Source organism: Chrysemys picta, chromosome 1, assembly GCF_011386835.1.
Source record: "Chrysemys picta bellii isolate R12L10 chromosome 1, ASM1138683v2, whole genome shotgun sequence".
NCBI lineage: Eukaryota > Metazoa > Chordata > Testudines > Emydidae > Chrysemys > Chrysemys picta.
In genome coordinates, this window is record NC_088791.1 from 119,743,171 (window position 1) to 119,765,607 (window position 22,437).

Genomic DNA, 22,437 nt, shown 5'->3' on the forward strand with positions numbered 1-22,437 from the left:
TCCCCTGGTGTGGCCTTATGCAGGTGAGTCATTGAATTGTAGCTCCCTTGCTGGACAATGGCTGTTGATGGGTTGTTTGACACCCCACCCGGCCATTGGTTACTTTCCTTGCTGTTGTCTCTGGGGCGCTAATATCTGGCTGATTCCCCAACTTACAGCATGTTTTAGTGACAACTATACAACAGAATTCTCATAACTTCATCTGCATTAATGATATACGTATTTAAATAGAACAGTGACTTTCAGCTGATCATACCCTTTCCTCTGATATCTCACATGGCGTGCTTTATACACAGTATCACAATTATATACAGATGAGGAATATGGGGGTTACAAGACGCTCCACCAAGGTATAGTATGTCACAACCATATATACGTTTTCAGTCTTTTGCAAACTTTAAATTAATTAAAATATAAAGCATTTAAAAACTGAAAATTAGTTTTTACCTTTGAAGTTTATTTGTTTCCTTTTATCTTACAGAGAGGTCAGTTTCATTCTTTTGTGTAGTGAATTGCTAGTTCTCATACACCAGCTCAGTGCTTTTGTATTTGGGTCTCCAACACTGTTTGAAAGACAAACAATGTTTTCACAGAAATTTCAGAAAATCACTGGAAACGTTATATCAGGTTTATATATCAAGTTTTATATTGGGTTTTGTAAAAGCCACTTCCCTCCCCCACCTAAAATCTAAATTACTTGCTAGCATCTTGTTTAAAGTTACAACATCTGGAATACTAACTCTTCATTAGATCAGGATCCAGAAGAGTTCTGTACCCAGCTCAGTTTCATTCCTGGCCGAAAGAGAACTGTGAATCATCTCCAAACCAAATTTTTTATATCACAACTTAATTTCTTGCCATTTCCCTCCATCTCCACCCCCATTTCTCTTTCTCTCACCCCCCATTGCTCTTAAATGTGTCTATTACCCTTAGGCTTTGACCTTGGGCAGGCAGTGAGCACGAAGTCATGTTATTTAGAGTGAAGTAACACCAGTAGTCAGGAAGGAACAATGTAGTTCAGGCCAGATAAAATAAATCTTGCATTTCCTGTCAAGAAACTGGGCCAAAAGCAATGATGAGAGACAGAGGGGGCAAACCGCGTAGCTCAAAACCAGAGACACATGGGATAGACACAACCACAACCCTCTCCTGAAAACGGAAAACAAAAACAAAGCCACTGGAGTGACAGGGAATACACACAGGCTACAACACAAACAGAAAGTATGCACAACATGTGGGAGGTGGGGGGGAAAGCCAACCTCCAAAACCATAACATATGCAGTATAAGAGAGTCTATGAATCCACTACTTACCACAGTGAACAATAACTCCCACAGGGCTACACGTGGGAGTAGGTGCTAACCAATGCGCCTAATGTATTCACAATGTGGCCCTAAAAGGCAAAGTATATATAACAAGATCTGTAATCCTTAGCAGTCTAAATGACAGGTTTTTTGTGGGAAGAGATATTGGAGTATCTGGCATATAGCATGACTGAAAATCTCCTGAAAAACTGGAGATTGCAGGGGGCGAGGGGGATTCCCTGTGATGCTCCCATGTGGGTTGGTATTGGATTGTGTTCAACTTTGGAGAGTGAATCGGAGGTGAAGCACCAGGTATAATAATAATAATACTTAAACACACGTAGCGCTTTTCATCTTCAAAGCACTCTACAAATATTAACTAATTAGGTTGTTGTTCCTTCTTCTTAGGAAGAGTTAGGAAAATAGTGTTTAAAGAACAACTGTGGATATGATTTATTTAGACATTCAAAACGCTTTGTATAAAGTCCTTCACATTAGGCTGTTAACAAAACTGAGTTGCCCTGTGGGTACAAGGTAAAGTCCTGCTGTGGATTGAAAACTGGTTAAGAGACAAGAAACAAAAATAGAACTAAATGGCCAATTTTCATAACTGGGTACCTCATGGATCAGTACCAGGAATGGTATAGTTCAAATTAGTGCTGGACAACATGTTAAAGAGGCAACATTTTCTAACATCAAACGTATATTGTGTTAGTTTAGTGAAGAGAAGTTAGATTTGTGAGGAGCTCCTGAAAAATTTGCTCCTCGTCCCCATTTTCAGGAGTGGAAGTGCAATGTTTCCTCCGAGTCGGGGTCCTTTGTGGCTATGAAGGATGTGACACTTTCTCAAAGTGCCCAAGACTGAGGGCTTGTCTTCACTACTCGCCCGGATTGGTGGGTAGAAATTGATCTCTCAGAGATCGATTTATCGCGTCTCGTCGGAACGCGATAATCGATCCCAGAATCGACGCGCGTACTCCACCAGCCCAGGTAGGAGTAAGCGCCGTTGACGGGGGAGCCGCGGCGGTTGATTTGCCGCCGTCCTCACAGCGGGGTAAGTCGGATCAGATACGTCGAATTCAGCTATGCTATTCCCGTAGCTGAATTTGCGTATGTGAAATCGATTCCCCCCCCCCCCCCGTAATGTAGACATAGCCTGAGAGTCACTTTTGTTATCCCCTGCCTCCAGTGTGAGGAAGACTTGCTTGTGCTTAACTGGGTGTCGGCTCCTTGACAACATAAAACAATCTCCTCAGTGCTCTTCCAGTCCTTATTTTTTCTTTCAGGTTAACAAGAGGTGCACCCCAATCCCTGAACTCCCTTGAAGCATTTCCTTGTAGCATCTAGCCCCTGACACTGAACACTCACAAAATTACCAGGTTCGCTATCCCCAAGGGGACAGCATACATGCACATTTGCTTGATCCACCTGAGAGTCAGCTCCTATATAATATCACAGCACTCTGATATAATTATACTGAGTACAATCATAAGTTTATTATCAGAAGCTAAGATTTAAGAGATAGTGAGTAAGTATAATGGAAACAGAAATGGTTACATATAAAACAAAATCATAAAATGCAAACCACACTTATCAATTGTTACTTTTCCTATACAATAAAGTAGATTTGCCCCCAAAGGTTCAGTATTTTGCAAGCTAGCTGGTTTCAGACAAACCAGGAGCCAAGTGTTCATGAAGCATCCATCTCTGCCAAGGGGGTTACATAGGGATCCCAGCCATGTTGATTGGAGACACTGGGAGATCGCTTTAGGTCAGATTAACTATTTTAGACAAGAGTTTAACCTGTTAAAGTTAAGTTTGGACTCTAGGAAGTGTGTTATACTTGTTGTTTTATATGTAACAATTTCTGTTTCCATTATTATCCTTACTTGATATCTCTTAAATCTTAATCTTTGATAATAAACTTATGATTGTTTTCACTATAAATATAGCTCAGGCTGTGATATTACATAAGTGTTGATCCTCAGTTGACTCAAACAAGTTAGTGTATACACGGTCCCCATGGGAATAGCAAACCTGTTTTTTTTCTGACTGTCCAGTGGTGAAAGGCTGGACACTGCAGGGAGCATACCGAGGATTCGGGGGTTGAGGTGTGCCTGTCACTCAGAGGTCTGTGGAGGTCTAGCAGATAGTGCTTGTGTGGCCCACAGGTTCTTGGTTTCAGGGAGCTGAGATACAGCAGGCACAAACACTGCTTCATGCTAAGGGCAGGTAGTGGTGAGATACCTGACATCCCTGGGTACCCTTAGGAGTGTCCCAGAGGGAGAGGGCAGGATTTGGCCTTAGTTCTCCCCTCCCAGGAGATAGTACTAGGCATCAACTAAGGCAAGAGTTCTGAAACTGGGGGTCATGACCCCTCAGGGGATTGCAAGGGGGTCACAAACTGTCTGCTCCGTGAGGCTGACATTCCCGAGCCACCATTAAATTAAATTACCCCGCGCCCCCCGTTTTTAATTTATAAGGGTGGGTCACAGTCAGAGACTTGCTGTGTGAAAGGGGTCACCAATACAAAAAGTTTGAAAACCACTGAACTAAGGGAAGACATCTATTTGGTGTACAGCTCTCTGTATGTGTGGGAGGCAGGTTTAAGGGAAATGAAAACCCCACAAAGATTATGTGAGGTCATATAAAAAAGTGATTTGTTTGGAGAGAGAGTAATTTCATCCAGAAATGAGGTTGGGTCAATAACACCTGAGTTTGATAATCACTGAACTGAATATTCTGAAGAGAAGCTTCTCTAAGTTTATACAATACGCCAGCCCTAGAATTTTCCAGCAAGGTATCTCAAGTCACAAAGTACTCAACCAATGAGCCATTGAGTTAGAAACATCACAATTCCAGAACAAACTGATCACAGCTTCCAGGCATAACCATTTCTTGCTTCCTCTGAAAGCTGTCTTTGCCATATTAACCCTTTCACGGATCTTATGTACACCACAGGTAGAATGGTTTAACCTAGGATTGTCTTTATGCCCTGGTCAAATTCAGCATAATTATTACATCTGCCTAATTTTCTGGGTGGCTTTACTTATATATAATATAACATGTCACCTCCCATCTCAAACTGTTGCAGGTGTGGGACTGCTGGTGCTACAGTGGTTTCCTTTTTCACTCCATAGGCACTGTATTTCATCGTGGGTGAAATGCATCATGTACAGTATGTATGTAATTCTGTAAAGGTCTTTGTAAAATGTGATTATATAAATAACAATATTGGTACTCTGCACTGTGAATACTGTAATATCATTTTTGAACATCATGCCTGAGGATCCTTTAGATAAGGGCTTAAAAAACTAAGTTTAGAAAAAAATGAGACTTAGCCATAACTAGAGAGAGGCCTAAGCAGAGATGCTTGCATCCAGTCTGAGGTCTGTTTCCCAAAGTTTGTTTCCCGAGTGCTTGGATCCTTTGTTTTTATTTGGGCCCATTATAGCCAAAACTTGAACTGAACCCAAACCATAACTCTTTTGAAGCGTCAAATATTACGCTAACTTGGCATGCGTGAATGTGTGTGCTTGTACATAGGCATATCTGATGAGTGAATTATGTTTTCTGAACTTTATAGTTTTCAAAGTACTAGAAAAATGTGAGGAAAAACTAGTTTTGTGCTATGTCCAACCGGCATGAACCAGGAAGGATGCTGGAGATCTCACAACTGTGTGTGTTCTCAAAACAAGTTTTTCTATCCAGTTTAGAGATTAGAGAAGACTGGAAAGACTTTGGATAAGCTTCCTAAACTGGGATGCCTAACTGAACCTCCACACCTTTTGTAGATTAGTTCATCTTCAGGTTGAGCTCTTCTTGCCACATGCATAGAAATTCACCATAGTAAAGCCTTTGCGTTCATTTACGATCAAATAAAGGACAAAAGTCTGGTCTTGGATATGCACATGCAACTCCTGTTAAAATGTTTAACCCCTAGAATACAGGTATTTTCCAGATTGCTGGCCAAAGAAATGCTTAAGTAGTAGCATCTGTAGGTGTATGTATACATGCATGAGTGTGTATGTATAAATAAACAAATATACATTTTTCTGTAGTGTGTCTTTGTGTGTGAGAATATATATATAAAGAAAAAGCATTCAGAAATATTAATTTCAGGAGGCGCTTGTAGCATCCACTATATTTAGGTTGCCTAACAACAATAAAGATTTTTGTGACCTTTTTTGTGAAACACTAATATCTCCAATGTCTGCAGCAAATGTTTAAAATTCAGCAGGAATAATGCTAGGGAAATGCCTGTGCTTTGTCCCATGATATTCCATAAAGGTTTGGCTGAAATGTATACTAGTTATAGTCACCATTTCCCTTTTGTCATTTGTGTTGCTCTGGAAAGTTTTGGCAGTGTGCCAGAAAAAATTGAACGAGAACATTCTGAAGAGCTGGGACCATACAGCCAGCAGCAGTAAACACTGCACTAGGACACCTGGGATCTGCCAAAGCAACTGTGGCAGAGGGGAAGTACCTCAGGCAGAGGGGAGAGCTGGCCAGGCTCCTCCCAACCACCTCTCTGGACCCAGCACATAGCCCCAGTTTCTTACTCCACCTACCCCCAGCTCCCCCAACTCATGGGATGGGAAGGAGGGGAGAGAGAGAACTGGGCTCCCTTGGCCACCAACGGTACCCAGCACGAGTCCCCAGCTCCTATCCTCCACCCCAGAGAAAACAGTCTTCTCCTGCTACCTGCTAATGTAGTTAGTCCTGTAACTCAAGTGATAGAAATCCATACTAAACTTTCAGGAGTCAAACTCTGTGGGTGATGCGTGATGTGGAGGGCAGTTAGTTGTACATAATAGAATTTGTTTTTACCTTTTTCAAAAAAAGAAAAAACACACACCACATACATAAACTCTAGGAAATTACATTCAAAAACCTACTTTAAAGAAAGATGCAAAGTCAAGGACTCACAAAAAGTTAGGAAATTCCAGATTTAAGGTCCAACCTTAATTTGGTCCCATGGTGCATATGTATTATGATACAGTTTTTAATTACATGATCACATACTATTTTTTCCAGAGGTCTTCTGCCTCCCTCAGTGCACAGGACAGCCACACAAGGTGGCAGAATTATGGGCAACCTTAATTCTAGCATTTCCTAATTTTCAAATGCTTGCAACCTAAATAACTTTCTTTTAACATATTTTGCATGTATATTGTAATCAGACTGATTTCAGAGTGAATCTACTGAGCCAAATTGATCTCTTGTGCAACTTCTATGAAGTCAACGGTGTTTTACCGGAAGTGAATTTATACCATTTGATCTAGTGAAATATATATTCCAAAATCAATATTAAGCATCCTGGATACTCTTTGAAATAGATTGTAGGCATTAAAAATGTGTAAAGCTCATACTAAACAATAGTGTCCTATTCTTTATTATTCGTTGTGGTTAATAAATAAACCTCCAGCTTCCCCATAGTTGTTTCCTGGGATCTTGGTGGACATCTGTATTGATGATTTAGGAGGCTATCATCAGTAAAGCTTTTTCTCTTTACATATTTACCAAAAAGTACAGGGTTTTTGAATAAATGACTACTGTTCAATTAGTTCTTTTTAAATTACCTTTTGTATTGGTGAGCTTTAATTTATCAGTTGTGAAATTCTTTAGCAAAACACAAAAAGTTACAAGACGCTGACTCTCTGCATTTGCTGGGAGGCACCATTTCATCTGGTTAGATGAGTGACTCATGAAGGTTGCGAAAACTCAGAATTTCCATATAACAGTACTGTTTGGTAGGATTTTCTGACTTTTGTATTTATCATTAAAGGCAACATGACACAATGCCAAAGAAAATATATAACCTTCCTAATGTACTTTCCTGATCATAAATGGGTTTGGATATCCTGTACTGAAATATCAGGTTAGATCCTTTGTAGACTATGAAGACTACTCAGAATAGAACACTTCTGGAGTGCATTAAATCGGTGTTAATTGAGAAACACATATGCCAATGACATTTTAAGCTATGCTAAATAAAACCAAACCTTTAGCAGGTCCCTATCACACAGAGATTCTGAGACTTCACTGAACCTGCTGCTGTCATCATTTTTTTTTTCAACTGTGCATATGTTGCTTGCAATGATATATGGTAACTCCTGATGCAAATACCACTCATGCTGTTACAGCTAAAAGGCCCAGAAATAGCATACAAACATAATGCCTTTTTTTCCTGTTTCATCCTATAAAAACCTATGACCAACAGCATGCATTTGGTTCACTTTCCCTGCTATTGTCAGATGCTCTGACTTTACCCACTGCAGCAAATTATGTTTTAATGAAGAAAATCACCGTTTCTGGAATTTATAAGAGACTGATCCTGCAAGGTTCTAAGGACCACTGAAGCTGCTCAGTACAGTATCTCACACGAGGGACTTGGACTTTGCAGAATTAGGACCAAAGGACCTGATCCAGTGCCCATTAAACAAAAAGGCTTCCATGACATCAGTGGACGTAGGATCAGGCTCAGATGTGTTGTGCATGCATGTGCTTTATCTTGTTCTTTAGTTACATAAAGCCATTTGAAAAACGCAAAGCAAAATTGGGGTTGAAGTCCCAGTTGTGTCAATACACTCAAGCAATGTGGCAATATTTAGTTGCATAATTTGATTTGTTACAGAAAATAAAAGGGCAACCTGGGGTTACCAAGGCCTGAGCTCAGCAAGACCAGTCACATATTGTAGGTCTGTGGTGAAATCCTCTGATGTGTGTCACCAGGAATTGCTGTAGGGGACTAGACATCCTGATAATATCGGGACCAACCCAATATTAGGGGCTTTGTCTGATACATGCAACTATACACCTCCTCCCCCCAAAAAGTGTCCTGATTTTTCACACTTGCTATTTGGTGACCGTAAATTGCTATGATGCGCCACTTGTTAAATTAGTTTGCAGGATTGTTTGTTACAGCAATTGTCTCTTGCAAAGAGCTGTGGCAAGACCGCAAGGAGGACTTATGAAGAGCTTAGAACTATTAAGCTTGAATGCCATAGCCACTGGGAAATCCCCCTGGCTATTGAAGTGATGATGAAACCTATGGGGCCATTGCTATTCAATATTTGCATGGAACTGGACTGAAAGGGAGGTTTATTTGGTGTTTCTTTAATGTTATAGTTCCTGCAACGTTTTTTCTTTAGGACCTTTTAAAAAAATATAACGAAACCAGTACATTTAAAGCTAAACAGGTGCTATTTTGTACACTTGAGCACTACATTCAGGAGGAGGCGGAAGGAGTTTGTGATTAAGTCACTGCCTTGGGACTCAGGAGTTCGTTCCTGGGTTTGTTCCTGGCTCTGCCACAGACTTCCTATGTGACTTGGACAAGTCATTTGATCTCTCTCTGCCTCTTGTTTCCTCTCAGATCCTTTGTCTATTTCAAGTGTAAGCTCCTTGGGACAGGATACAGGAACTGTGTTTTATTGTGTGTATGGACCATTGTTGCCAACCTCAAGCTTTTAAAAATCATGATTCAGGCCTCACCCAAAATAATGAGTTTTGCTTAGATCATGAGATTTTTATTAAAAGAAATATATTTTGGGGTCTGGGTTATTTTCATTTTTGGTTTGGGTTTTAATTTGCATTTGAATTTTTGAGGCTTAGGGATTTTCCATTTCAATTTTATCTCTGCAGCCATGATGGCTAGAAACTTACTTTTTTTTTTAACTGAAAGCTGGAATTCTTATGTAACCACATAACACCAGGACCCTGCGGAGGGGTTAAGAAAAAGACTAAATATCATGAGACTTGTGATAAAATCATGAAAATTTGCAAAACTGATGTGCAATGCCTCACTCAACAGGACCCTGATTTTGGTTGAGGCCTCTGGGGGTTTAATGAATTCTCTGGCTCAGTGTTACAAAGATCTCCCCAAGTCTCCATTGTCACTGCAGGAGAACTCAAATTGCTGGAACAGGCATAATGGTAGCTGGCTGTGAATTTAAAAAGGAGGAGGGGAGAAGCTGGAAACTTAAAAAAAAATCTCTAATGAATTTAGATTTTTAAAGGGATTTTTCAGCCTTATTTCTTTAAAACAAAATGATCTATATGTGTGTGTATTGTATGCACACCCAGACATTATAATATATGTCTAGCCTGGTCTTGGAAGAAGCTTCATGTTGCCAGAACCTCTGGGGTAAAACCCTGGCCCCACTGAAGTCAATGGAAATATCACCACTGGTTATAGTGAGATCAGGATTTCACCCTGGTCCATTTGGAACTCCATTGAAGTCAACTGAGCTGCATGTGGGCACAGGAGGCCTGACGGTACAGAGTCTGTTGCAGGATTGGGGCCTCTGTCTCTACATTCTTAATGAATGAAAACAAACATTTTGGTGGAAATTGCCCCTTTCTAAATGCTCTGATCCTTGGTTCTAAATGATCAATAGCTTCTCATGCCGGGAGTATATTTTTCAGCTCTTCCGCATTTTCCTATCAGCATTTGTTAACTCTAGTACAGCACTTTGTTTATCTGGGTTCACTGATTCAGGACATTTAAAACATTTATGTATCCCTATATAGGCTTTTGTATGGCAGGAGTCATGGAAGCCTCTGAACACCTCTCCAATATTAGTGAATGTATCCTCAAAGAAATTGTATTAAGAGGGAAGCATCATTATCCCACTTTTGCAGCTAGGGAGTTAAATGGCTTATTCAGGAAGTTTGTGACGGAGCTGGGAACAGATCCCAGGCTCCCAACTACCATTGTAGTGCCTTTGCTGTTGACCATGCTTCTTTTTTCTTATGTGGCTTCTCCCCACCTTCTAACAAAAAAGGCTCTTTACATCATGTAAAAAGCAGCAGAGGGTCCTGTGGCACCTTTAAGACTAACAGAAGTATTGGGAGCATAAGCTTTCGTGGGTAAGAACCTCATGGATTTCCATTACTTGCATCTGAAGAAGTGAGGTTCTTACCCACGAAAGCTTATGCTCCCAATACTTCTGTTAGTCTTAAAGGTTCCACAGGACCCTCTGTTGCTTTTTACAGATTCAGACTAACACGGCTACCCCTCTGATACTCTTTACATCATGTGCTTCTGTATCTTCTAGAGTGGCTATAAACCACTTGAGCTTTGCAGGTTTAGGTATTAGCCAGTTTTAGTCAGTGTGTTTCACTTGAAATCTGCATATTGGATTTAGTTGTATTTTACTTAATTGTAATTTTGCTTGTTGTAATTTTCCTTGCCCTCACTTTAACACTGCTCCTATATTTGAAGAATCTAAAATCCTACACCAACAGAAGGGGTTGGTTCTTTATTTCCATCCTAGACAGCACCACTCACTCATGATGGTTGACTGATAATTGATAATTAGTGTGAGCTCATTGGTTAAAATCCTAGTGTGATTATTACCCATAAGTGGGGGATTCCTTTTAGGTTAAAATCGAAAATACAGTGTATAAGTTTTAACAGTACTAAAATAAAATATTAGCATCTATCTATCATTTATTTTAATTGTCCTAAGCAGATGCTGGAATAGCTTGAGTAGGAAGGTCAGTGGGAGTTCAAAATGATAGAAAAAAGGTCTAGTTGTGTGTGTGTGTGTGTGTGTGTGTGTGTTTCTCAAGCTAACTGATGAGGCGTCCTGGCACAGCCCTTCGATTTAAAGAGACAACCTCGTCTGTTTGGAGGATGTGAATGCCATTCTTGTGAAACAGTGAAGAGTTGTTTAAAAGAGGTGACTTTTTATGGCTTTTCCAATGATAATGTGCATTGCAAATATCTAAAGCGGTTCTGCTGAACTTATCAGAGATAAGTATGGAATGTGTGGAGGAGGTTTGAGGCTATGTGTTTAATTGGAACATCTGTATGTATTGTTTAAAAAAAAAAAATCTTTCTTTTACCAGGGAGGGATGGGTTTTGTGTGTGTGTTTGTCTTTTATGTATACAACATAATGCAACAAAATAGTTTGACTAATTTGTACTGTTTATTTCAAATATATTTTCATACACTGGTTGGAGAATGAATTTCCCCCCTCTGGAAGTGTAATATTAAGGATTAGATTCTGAGCGTAATGTTAGATTACTTATTTCTGCATTTTAGAAATGCCAATGCAACCAGAAAGGATCAGCCTGATTTACAGCTGTACCACCCGCTCATAAAGGGACCATTAGGCAGCCGGAAGTCCCTGGTGGGGTTACGAACCAGACAGTCTATATGAAGGAAGGTCAATGGGTGAGCTTACTGTTTACTGAATCTGTAAATAGCTAATTATTCAGCTCACCAAAGGAGTAAAACATTGCATAGGATGTAAATCCCCAGCAATCCAATGCTATCTAATAGTGTACCAATTGTAGACCCAAGTAACACATCTGTCCTATGCAATAACGTACAGAGAAGCTCTCTGCACTTTAAAACCTTTTAGGGTCATCATACAATACCGTAGAACCATTAAGTAGCCCTCACGTGCCAAAAACAGTTTAACAGGCGCCGCGTTGGGCGCTTAATTGCATCAATAATTATTCACGCATTAGCACCAGCTCCTCCTTAAAGTGCGTACAACGGTGACTCGTTAAGTTATTACCAGCACTCATTACTAATAAAAAATTAGCTTTGTTCAAAGTTTATATATCTGTACACACACACAGTGAGAGAAAAAAAGTCATCAGTTTTGCAATATTTTCGGCATACTTACTAATTTTTGTAGCTAACATATGTTTGTGTGTGGAGATAGATTTGTTCATAATATAGGCAGTTAAGTAGGAGGCCAGCAAATCTGCAAGGGCACGAGGCAATTTAAAAAAAAATCGGGTTTATGTATTTTTATGGGGAGGGGGGAATCAAAGAGCTGGTTGTCTTGACGCGCGTGTATGTATGCCTCATCCCTTTCTGTATCCCAAGCAATAAAGACGCTTGTTGTACTTTCGTTAATAAAGCATTAGCCTATATGCCGCCGTCCCTATGTTAAATGCCTCATAGTGCACTTTGTTTCTTTAACCGCCGATCACTTACAGGGAGCGTGTACAGTATATGTGCCTGGAGGGAGAGCAATTGTTATACAACTCCTTAATCCGAGCCATGATTAAAACCCCTTTTGTTCCTCCCTCCCTGCATTACTCCAGCCTATCATCTGCTCAGAGAAATCATTTGGCAAGTAGATGCGTATATATTTTAAAATAATAAACCCATTAAAATCAGTTTTGCCATTGTTCTGTTTTTGGAATGTAAAGATTTTCTTTTTGTGCACTTCAAAATATAGGATATTGTTCAAAAGTGGTAGGAGGGTCATGCCTTTTGTGTGCGGGTGTGTGTGTGAGAATAAGGTATAATTGTGTGAAATATGATGTATGCAGATATCATCACTTCTGTAGTAATTACCGAGAGTATTTGTTTAATGGGAACATACTTTCTAGTGGGGGGCTGGGCCGGTGGCAATCATGTTGTGACACACAGCTGAGAGAAATGACAAAGAATATGTGAAGTCTCACGCGGTGAAATTTTATGTTAGGCTGAGACTGTCTAGGAGGGGGAATCATTGGGAATTGTGAAGGTGAGGGCCGCGGCGATTTGTGAGACGTAAAACAGGATCGTGCTTAGATCTTCAGAGGCGCCGGGGTTTCTCCTTCTGTTTCATGCGGAGACCAACAGTTAATATGGTCCTTGTTGAAACTTAAAACAGCTCCATTAGTAGTTTGATTGAGGAGGGGAGAAGAGACCAAGAGTAAACAAAAATGTGCCGTCTAGGGATGGGCTTAATTGTACACAATACATCTTGGTTCTGTGCAGCTTATTCTAATCTCCCCAAATGGCAAAACACACACACACACACACAATTAGATCTGCTCAAGCAGATAAAACTGTTATGTGTATAATATTGCTTGGCAAGGGGGGAGAAATGGACATCTGTTTAACAATTCTCTATTGTAGTAAGGCGCGTAGAAGCACTGTTGCCTGCCTGTCGTGTTCAATCAAAATGAATAAACTGCTGATTTAAAAAAAAATCAGGCGGAAGAGAGCCTTAAAGTATTTGCTTACACTTTGGGTTTTAATTTCGGCAGCGTGATGATGAGGGAGAATCCCAGGGGCAGGAGGAGGTTTCGGGAACAGTGAAAGGAAGATTTTGGGGGTTGTTTTTCTTTTTCTTTTTTCCTTGGGACTGCCCGGGAGAGCTGAACAGCAGTCGGAACTAATTGTAGCTCGCTCAGGAAAGTCTTCATTAGCACTTGCCACTCATCTGGTTGCCAGATGTGCCGAAGAGGAGGGGGAGACGAGGGTATGTGGAGAATGGGCTACATACATACTTAAACCTAATAATCTGTCTTTTGTTTTCGGGACTATTGTGTTGGGGAAGGGAGGGGGACATCCTGGCTCCTCTTTGATGCAGTCAGTTCCTATTGCGTGAATGGAATTCCTTGTCTTCCAACCCGCACCAAGGGGGGGGGGGGGAGGGAGCATTGTCAACTAGCAAGAGATTGTTATTATTTTTAGCGCTAAATCCGTGACCTATTATCCCACTGAACACATCTGAAAGTATCTGCCTTGTCGAACTAGTAAAGCTCTACCTTTCTCGTGACTTTAAATTGACGTTCTGTGAGCTTGTGGGCTCGCGAAGTATCAGCTGGGCAGATCAAGCAGAAAAACGGTCTCCTTGTTTCACATTCACTTTGCCAGTGACACGTGGCTGTGAAGAGACGAGCTGGGTTTGCGAGGAGGACGAGAACAACTCTGGAGTGTAGTTTAGTTTATGTCCAACTCTGCCTCTCGGCCGGGTTTGCAGCTCCAGGGCTTTGCTGTTGCGCCACGTTTCTACATCCTGGGCTTGCAGCTCACGCAGGAGACTTTCATGGAAACCGGAATTGATTTTTCATGCAGACAGGTATTACCAGCTGCTCTTAGAAAGAATCAGACAACCTTCCTCCTCCCGAACTTGTAATATCATTCCGTACTGGAGGGTTTGCAAGAACCAAATTCAGTGTTAGTCTCCAAGGCACCCTCAGCACTCACACCACAACTTCTCCTCCCGCCAACCCCCGAAGGAGTAGAATCATGAATTGGGCTTCTCTTGCTAAATTAGTCTGTGAGTGGACACCCTGCCTGCTTCGTTCTGATGGAGTATGCTGGCCATCTAATGATGGGGGAACCTCAGCCCGTTCAGAACTTAATGATTTAGATAATTCTCCAAACCCTTTCTAAATAATCGGAATCTATTGACTCTGGACTAAAAATATAAGGGCATGTATACACACGTGATTTCCACAAGGTTTACTACTAGCTTCAGGTCGTGCCAGAAATAAAATAATCTTTTCTCCCAGCATTTCAACACCCCATTTCCCTTAATATAAATTACAGGGGAACAGAAACATGACATGATTTATTTTAAAAAAAATTTAAAGGGTGATCAAACGTTTTTGAACCTAAACAAAAATATTTGTTGAACTTTGTGGTTTTGGATTGATTCTTGTTTTATATGACTGTTGCCCATCTATAATCCCACCCTCCCTGGAAGCCGGAAATGTAAGTAGTCTTGCTCCCCACCTCAAAGCAGAGCCAATGTTGCATGCATGGAAAGTAAATTGAGGCTGAGCACAGGGCATAGCTCTCAAAGGAAAAGGCAGAGAGAGAATTAAGACTAACCAGGGCACAGGTCTGCCAAACTTTGGGAGGCTGCAGCCACATGCTTTCTTCAAATTCACTTGAGAACGAACTCTTCCTCCAACCCCCAGATGGGACATTCACTTTCTTTCCCTCTGCATCCTTGACCTCATTTCTTGGGAAGAAGGCAATCCCAGCCAGCCCAAGCCCACCCAAGCAGGTGACTGGCTGGAAGCAATCAGCTGTGTGCTTTACCACTACCTATTGAGCTGCCTCTTAGTCACTGCTGCATGTGGGCTTCTTTTGACTGCAAGTCCCTGGAAAACCTAGAGCCAAGATTTCTCTGTTACAGGGCCCTCAGAAAGAGCTAACAGCCAGAATACTGATTAAGTTGCCTCGGCCTTACTTTTTGTAGGACAGCAGTGTCTCCTTCTATCCTATCGAACTTGACTGGACTAGCACATTTAATCCATCTGTATACAGATTCTCTGAGGACATAGTATTCTTAAAACATATTTATGTCCTGCTGTATGGGCCCATGAAAAAGCAAATATAATACAAGTAAATTAATTATTTACCATCCTAATTTTGCTGTAGCTACTGTTTCATTAGTTGTGCTTTTTAATAATATTAAGTAGCACATTTGCAATTTGTATAATGCTATCAAACATTATTTACACACTCTAAACTGTGGCTGTGCCAACATACAATATATAGACAGCATTTTACTTATAATAATTCATTATTAGAAAACCAACACTTTAAGTTTGACATTTTTGTCAAATTGATTTCCTTCTGGAGATGTATGTGTATATTCCCTGTTGCTATCTACAGAACTCACTTCATACATATTTTACCATGAAGGCAATGGGACATGACATACACAAACATGCAACATATGCAGTCTCCAATTATTATTTTTTATTTTGATATAAAAATAGAGATATTGGGTACAAACGAACCTAAGTCCCATTTTCAAAAGTGACTTAAGTGCTTAGGAGCTGAGTATCATTGAAAGTTAATGGGGCTTAGGCTCCTAAATCACACAGGCCCTTTAGAAATTTGACCCATTGTCAAGATAAATTTGCTGTGTGTTTTTTTAAAGAGACTTTGCTCGTGTTACTAATAACATTTTGATTACTAAAAGTGAATTATTTAAGAATCTTATTTATTGCAATTTTATATGGTTTTGATTTCTTTTTTGCCGTTCAGTCAGCTTGGCAAGTGAAACTAGACTGGTCAGCTTCACTTGCTGTTTATTGTCAGTTTCACTTCTGTGTTTTCATGTTCTACCACAACACTGAAATCTCTAGGTTATCAGCGGTGTGGGAAATAATGTCATCCAAATGAAAAACTAACCATTTTCAAACATGAAAATATTTCTGTCCATACTGGGTATTCTATAATCTTAACTTTGAGCCCAAGGTAGCATCAGTTTCTCTTTGAATGAAGGTATATTTTTTTAATAAAGAAGAAGAGGTTCTATGCTAGGTGGATTGAAAAGAAGTCAGGCCTGTTCACAACCTGGGGTTAATTTGGGGAAGTTCTGATTAAACCAGAGGTTATCCATTTTTTTGTTTTTTGGCAGGGGGAGGGGGGGATTGCGGGGAAGGAGGGATTCCATTACAACAGTGAGGTTTTCTCCCTAATAAAAATGAACATAAGTCCCTGCATAAAACTCATAAGAGATTGTAGGTTCTTTGGGACCGGGGACTGTCTTTTTTTGTTCTGTGTTGGTACAGCGCCTAGCACAGTGGTATCCTGGTCCATGACTAGGGCATTTTGGGTTGAATGCTCAAAAGGAATTAGGAATCTAACTCATTTTGAGCATGCAGGCTTATGCAATACAGATAATAACATGAACTCGGTAGGACTGTGAGGTATTGAACTGAGTTCCAAACATAGCTCTTTCCAGTATAATTTTTCTGTGTAAGTGAATAATCTGAATTCTCTCAGATAAGCATGCTAATGGCAGGATATACAAATATTAAATAACACAATATTTCTGCTGTTCATATGTACAATAAATTATAACACTGAAATAGTCACTGGGATATATTTAAAAGACTTGGTTGTATGTGGATTTTCACTGTAATGGTGCAAAGATCCAAAATATGAAGTTTACTGAAGAGGTCACAAACATTTTCAGTTTTCTAAATTGCTAATTTGAGGATTACTTGAATACGCCTCCTAAATGCAGAAACACGGGGTAGTCCATGCCTTTTTCACCTTGACATCAGATTGATGTACTGTGTTGTATGTTGGCCTATACCTTGGAACCATTCAGAGGCTGACATTAGTGCTGTATGCTGCAACCTACTTATTAACTGGAGTTGTACATTGGGAGCACATTTGCCTAGTGTTCCAGAATCTGCACAGGCTTCCAATAAGCCCTTGTGTAGAATTCAAGGTGTTGGTTATTGTCTCCTCCACTAAAGAAGTGGATGTAATGAGAGTGCTTGACCGGACCACGAGGGAACCTGTTGACTTATTGCCAGGACAGGTTTATTCGCTGACTGACATTTTTGCCATTACTTTTCATAATTTCACATTTCAACTATACATATAATAAACAATTGGCCATCAAGCCAGTGTATAGCCTTCAAAAATCCATAGTCATTCGACAATCATTCTGTTTAGTTTTTCTCTTCAGAATCTGTGGGGATGAGCTCTCACGTGCCTCTTCTTACCGTTGTTACCCCAAAACCTTCGGATGTAAGCTTGAGACGTGGTCTACCCACTCCCACCTCCCATCTGGTTTCTAGGGAGTGTGGGTTTTGTCCCTTTATCCCTCAAGAGTCTGGCTGCCCCTAGGGTGACCAGATGTCCCAATATTATACAGACAGTCCCAATATTTGGGGCTTTTTCTCATATAGGTGCCTATTAACCCCCACTCCCGTCCCAATTTTTCACCCTTGCTATCTGGTCACCCTAGCTGCCCCATAGATGTATTGAGCCCTCTTCCACCCCTACTCCCCCACAAGTGTTACAGGCAGCAAATCTTTGGATCTCTGCCTCTCTATGAAGTGGCTGTCAACCAGGCACTCCTTTTAATAGCAAAGGGGGCAGGCAAGGGAGATTATTCAACCCTCCCCAAGAGCTAAATTCCTTTCTTTACCCTACCCCCTCAGAGATTGGGGCCCAGAGATTCTGATGGCCTAACCTCAGCTTCTCTAAGGTGATGGACTATTGATCTCCCAACCTCACTGGGATGACCTTTTGCTCCCTACACATTGAGCTGTGGTTTACACTACAAACTTATGTCGGTATAATGATGTTGCTCAGGGGTGTGGAAAATCCACACCCCTGAGCGACGTAGTTGTACAACCTAACCCCTGGTGTAAACAGTGCTATGTCGATGGGAGGGCTTTTCATGTGGACATAGCTACTGACTTGGGGAGGTGGAGTACCTACATTGCCGGGAAAGCTTCTGCTGTCCTTTACATTTTCACAGGCAGTCAGGGACTGCGGAAAGAAGTCCTCCTCGAACCCTATACAACAGGTATGAAGCTTCCGGTTGACAGTTTAACTCCCTAAGAGGCATACACTAGCTGTGAAGCAGTTAACGCACGCACACATTGTTCAGACTATTAACCTCATGCTCTTTTATATTTAATCCTGTAAAGCACAGGCAAGTACAGACCACACTAAACAATAAAACATCCTAAACACAATGTCCCTCACTAGCTCACCCTTCCCTTGGGAGTCCTTGCGAGGGGGTGGGGGCAGGGCCGGCCCACAGCGCCTGAGGCGGGAAGCTCAAATGATGCCCCCATGCTCCCTCGTGTGGGCCAAAACTTTGAAAGGTCTCAATTCTGCCTTCTTCCTGTTCTACTCCTTTCATGGTACTGCCCCAATAAAGGAGAACTAACAACTTAAAATGCCTTGTTCATAAATTTTAAGTAACACTTAACTTTCAAACGCCTGAACAGCAAATGTAACTTTTCTTGTCTGCATGGTAAACACTGGCATTTTTATCTGTTTGAATAATCAAAGTGCTGCTTTCTGTGCCTTCTTGGTTGCAATGATTTGAACTGCTTCCTGAAGGTCCATGATCTGGGCCAGCTCATGCTCTATTGAGATGGTTGCAAGGCCGACCAGCCTCTTCTGTGTCATTGTGGAGCGAAGATGTGTTTTTATTAACTTCAGCTTGAAGAAGCTGCGTTCTCCACTGGCAACTGTTACAGGAAGTCTTCTTCGGTGACTCTTGTATTCTTGAATGGGTGGGAAAACAGCTTCAGCGTGAAGTTCCTCTGCCAACTTCTGTGCACTCTTCAGAACGTTTTGAAATCCCTCATCTGACCGGTAAGACTGTAGGTATGACTTTGCTTTGTCCAGTTTTTCCATTGCTCCAGATATATCAAGGTCAACACCTTGGAGTCTCTTGCTTACAACATTTATTTCAAACAGTATGTCATGCCACAACACTAAGCCACACAGAAATTTGAAGTTATGTATGTTTCTGGCGATTCCATTTTCCTCTGCCACTGTTCTTCCACGAACAGTTTCTGTCATAGTATTATCCTCCGTAATGGCAACTATGGCATCATCTATCTTCCCAATTTGGTGTTTGATAGGCTTTATCGCCTCCACTCAACTTTCCCATCATGTGGCACTCAGTGGTTTCAGTGTCAGAGAGGATGTTCCCAGATGTTGCTTCAAAATTTGCCATCCATGAGTTGATGCAGAGAAAAATACACAGATGCTTTGAATTACATTAAAAAATTCAGCAGCCTCACTAGAAGCTGAGGCTACATCACTGACCACCAAGTGCAATGAATGAGAACTGCATGGGACAAAAAAAGCTCGAGGGTTTAACTCTCGGATCCATGTCTGCACTCATCTGTTCTTTCCTCTCATGTTGGCACCATTATCGTCAGGGCCGTCCTTAGGCATATGCAGCATATGCAGCTGCGTAGGGCACTATGAAATTTGTTGCATACGTGGCAGCACCAGCCCCATCCCTCGGCCGGCCACCCCCGCAAGGGGCAGGGCCATCCCTAGGGGGGTGTGGGGCCCCAGACAACTCCCTCTGCCCTGCCTCTTACCCTTCTCCCCTGCTCCGCCTCCAGCCTGCCTCCATTCCGCCTCTTCCCCCAGTGACCCCACACTCACCGGCAGCAGGAAGTGGAGAGATGCGGCCTCAGCCCGCTCTGCTTCCTCTGCCCCGGCCCCAGCCATGTCATTCAGGTTGGTGAAAGGACCGCCCCTGGCTCTCACCGGTGGCGGGAAGCGGAGCACCGTGGCTGGGAGCTGGTGGAGTAGAGCGGGCTGTGGCCAGGCTGCTCTGCTTCCCGCCGCTGCCGGTGAGTGGTGCTGGGGATCCTTTTCCCCAAGCCCCCTCCCCGAGTGACACGGCTGGGGCTGAGGCGAGGGGAGTGAAGTGGCCTGCTCCTGGCCCCCTGCTAATTCCCTGGGTCACTCTGGGCCTTTGGGGCCCCCCAAAATGGCCCCCACAGCTCCTGCCTCCCAGACTCTGGGGGGGGGAAGCCTGGGGCCCCCCACAGGCCCCCCGCAGGGAGGGTGTGGGGGGGGTGTGGGTAGGGCACCCAAATGGCTAGGGATGGCCCTGATTATCGTAGTCCTGACCTCTCATGTCAGCTATCGCAATTCTTGTATCTTGGAGCTTTTTAAGAAGCACATTTGTCATACCAGCTCCTGTAGTATCATCAATGTCAATAAATTCTAGAAAATTAACTCTGACAGTCACCATTGCAGGGACATTTTCACTAGGTTCTGTTGTTGTTACAAAATGCACCATTAGAGTCATTTGTTCCATATGGCTGATGTCAGGTGTGCAGTCCAGAATAACAGAGTAATATCTTGCTGACTTCAGATCTGCCACAATCTTCTGTTTGACTTTTGTTGCCAGTAACGGTATGATCTCATTTTGAAGTGTTTTTCCAAGGTAGTGGTATGTGTACATTTCTTGGGTGGTGACTCTTCTTAGATGCTCCTGGAGTACAGCATCAAACTCAGCCATCAGCTTCACAGTTTTAAGGAAGTTTCCATTGTTTGGCACATACAGCTGATCTGAAGTGTCACGCGGTGCTAGGTTTTGGGTAGCAAGCATTCTCACAATGGCAATGAGCCTTTTCAGAACATTTTGCCAGTAAAGAGACTCTGATGCAATCTTCTCTGGATGTTGATCATCTATGGTGGCCTTTAACCTTAGTCTCATCTCAAACTCTTTCCACCTATGGAATGCTCTCTGGTGATTTGCTGCCTTCTTGTGGCATGCCAGATTTCTAGCCAGATATTTCTACTCCTTTGTTCCTGTAGAACCCAATGTAGCTGGAACATTAGACTGCAAGAGTTTGCAACAAAATCCCATCTTTGGTCTCCCTACTCTAAGGCCGTTGAAGAGGGGGTGAACTCAGATGGATATTCATGGGCGGTACCTTGTTTATTTTTGTGGTTTTGATTAATAGGATAGGCCCCCAGAGCGCTGCACATGTGCCTGTAGTTGCATCTGAGAAATCTGAAGACATAAGTCAGTCTCAAGAAGCATCCCGGACAACATGCACTAATTTATGGCAACTCATATTTTATAGTTTGATTCTGTTTCAATAGCAAGAACACAGGATTTCTAAAACAGTGCTGCCAACCCATTTTATCCCAAGTCTTGCAGTATTTGGTGTTTCTTGTAAAGCCCTAGCTCGTGTGAATTCATGAAAATCTCAACTTTCATTAAAAAAAAATAAAGTTTCTAGCCCTTATGGGCACAGAGAAAAGCTTGAAAATGTGACCTGACTGCACCCTGAAGGTTTAAATATCAAAGTTAATGAAAAAGGATCCAAAGTTTGTGTGTGTATTTAAATATCATGATTGTTAAACCAATCTTATAGTTTGGGGTGGGATGACTCCTGATTTTTTAACACTTTTTCAGTTGGCAATACTCAGCACAACATTTATTTATTTATGCAGGCTGTTTTCTGTTCACAGTGCTCTGACTCAGTCAGAGAAGTATCTAGACTGTGGGGCAGAATGGTACTTGGGGCAGCCTGGCCAGCCGCCACACAACTGTAGCCGCAACTGCAGCCGTACTACACCATGTACGTCTACTCGAGCTGGAAATTAAACCTCCATCTTGAAGTGTTAGATCTACCCTTAGTCCTTGATCCTGCAATGTTGTGCTACCACAGAGCCCTGTTAGCTTCAGTAACTAATCTCTGCATGGGTGTAGCAATCTGCATGCAACAAGTTACAGGTTCAGGGTCTTAAATTTTAGAACTGAAATTCATGTGAATGGGCTTTCTCACTATGTTTCTGGTTATTACAGCTTTTGGGTGGGCCAGAAATACTGGAAGGTGACTAGTATAGACTTTCTCATGGGAGTTTCCTGTCATAATCTAAACCAGAGTGACAAGGTGGGTGAGGGCAATATCTTTTATTAGACAAACTTCAGTAAAAGATATTACCTCACTCACCTTATCTCTCTAATATCCTGGGACCAACATAGCTAAAACCATGCTGCATAGTCTAAACCAGTAATTCAGGTATACCTTGAAATAACAAATAATATAAAATATATTATAATATAATTAATAATTATAATTGATTTAATTATAATTAATAAAATATCCCATC

General features: G+C 41.7%; 1 protein-coding gene across 12 annotated transcripts in view; it reads left to right on the forward strand.

The window, feature by feature from the left end:
• SOX5 (SRY-box transcription factor 5) overlaps positions 1–22,437 on the forward strand; it is an 807,001-nt gene that overhangs the window by 381,924 nt on the left and 402,640 nt on the right. Inside the window, exon 1 of one of the 12 annotated variants that reach the window (XM_065568365.1) lies at positions 13,341–13,528. The exons of 8 other annotated variants lie outside the window; for them this stretch is intronic. The gene's annotated coding sequence lies outside the window, so the exon portion shown is untranslated. Of the gene's footprint in view, positions 1–13,340; positions 13,529–13,886; positions 14,132–22,437 lie in introns of those variants that run through there. 3 more of the 12 variants (XM_042848860.2, XM_065568318.1, XM_065568377.1) reach the window with 3 other exon arrangements.